The 1,796-nt window shown below is 29.9% G+C and overlaps 1 pseudogene; it reads left to right on the top strand.

Moving 5' to 3' along the window:
- Positions 1–609, top strand: part of LOC113088246 (wiskott-Aldrich syndrome protein family member 1-like) — a 46,031-nt pseudogene extending 45,422 nt beyond the window's left edge.
- The last annotated feature ends 1,187 nt before the right edge of the window (positions 610–1,796 follow it).

The raw sequence follows: 1,796 nt of genomic DNA, 5'->3' as shown, positions 1-1,796 counted from the left end.
TAATCAAATCTCAGCTAACATTCTTCCCAATTACAGTTTTCCCACGAACAGTCTCCGATCAGTCGCAGTCTAATTCAGGAAACATCAGGACTGCACACGACTGGATTCCATTTCCCAGAATGCTTTGCTTTAATGTTTTCTAACCACTTGTTGTGCAATTGATGAATGAAAATAACCATGTTAGGGTTTTTTTATCTGTCATATTTCTTTAATTTGAGTTTATCTCTCTTTAGGAACATTAAAAGCGCTTGGTTTGTTGTTATAGATGTTATTATAGTTGAGCGACAGCGACCTCTTCTGGTCACGACAGGAACGTCTCAATGCGTCATATCAGAAAATACTTTTATATCATCTAAACCCTTCTTCCATTTCAGAGATGTGATGTTTCATGTCCTTTTGTGCTTGTGATGGACAGAGTCAAAGGAAAAAAATGAAGGAATGTTTTTGGTAACTCGTCAAGACGACTTAAAATACACGAGTGAATCTCTTGTCCAGGTAATATTTCACCTCACAATAAAAAATTTAAGAAATTAAAAATATATAATAAAAATAATTTCCCATTAAGAAAATGCATTTTATTTTTTTGCATTGTGATCTTCCATTTTGTTGTGCATATGCATACATGTGTGTGTGTGTGTGTGTGTGTGTTATTTGTATATTTATTAATTTGGAGGAAAAATAAATTTATTTCACACAAATACATACCATATAATCTATAAATGTTATTAAAATATTTTATAAATAATTATTAAAATATTTAACATTTATTTTTCCTCCAAAATAATACATATTTTTTTAGATATAAACATAAATTGGGCTTATTTGTCTTTTTCTCTGACATTTTTTTTCTGAATTATTTCTTTGATTTAAGGGTGAATTGTGACATGTTTTCATTAGGATTCATCCACACCTTCCCATAAAGGTCAAACAAAAAACTTTGTAAAACATTGTAGCCTTTTTCTTTCTGAGGTCTATGAATTGTAATTCATTGCATTTCTCAATTTATGAACAAAATAAAATGTTAATAATTGTTTGCCAAAAGGTGAGACCAGACCTAGTCATATTTCAAAGCAGTCTTTGTGAGAGAGCGAGAGATGAAAGCAAGCGTCTGGTTTCTCTTTCTTAGGCCTTATGGTTTTTATAACTGTTGATGAGTTGAATGTATTGTGCTGTTACTACTTCTGCCTGCATTTCTCCAGCGTTCGCTGTTTCTGTGTTCCAGACGGAAAAAAAGAGATTCCGGAAGAAAGATGAAACGTGATTTAAAATACTGTAGTGTAACGTATGTAACTGTTTACTGTAACAGTTTGCTTGAATTAATAAAAACTAATGTTCCAGGTTCTGACGGGAGAATGAATTATGGGGTCATCTGTTCAAAAGAGGTATTTGGCAATGGAAACAGAAATAGTTCACTTTTAAATGTAAAATTAAGGCATAAATATACACACGAGTCATAATCGCAGGAAATAATGTGAAGTTGTTGATTTTCCTGCAATGCTGACAGAAAACAAGATCGATGTCAAACATCAAAAATATTGATTTAGTGATGTTAAAAAAGAACTTAAATATCCACAACTCATAAATTCAGTGGAATTATTTTATTTTAAGAAGTTTTTTGACATTTAATATAATTATTATTATTATTATTTTTGAGAATTCTGAGATTTTCAGGTAATTTTAAAAACATTGCATAAATGATATTAAATTATAACCTAAAAACGCAATGTTCTAAAAGTACTGATACATAATTTATCAGTTTATATCATTGTCATTTTTAATTTAAATTATTTTAATTT

The sequence above is a fragment of the Carassius auratus genome, unplaced genomic scaffold, assembly GCF_003368295.1.
Source record: "Carassius auratus strain Wakin unplaced genomic scaffold, ASM336829v1 scaf_tig00045915, whole genome shotgun sequence".
Classification (NCBI taxonomy): domain Eukaryota; kingdom Metazoa; phylum Chordata; class Actinopteri; order Cypriniformes; family Cyprinidae; genus Carassius; species Carassius auratus.
This window is presented reverse-complemented; position numbering and strand designations above follow the sequence as displayed.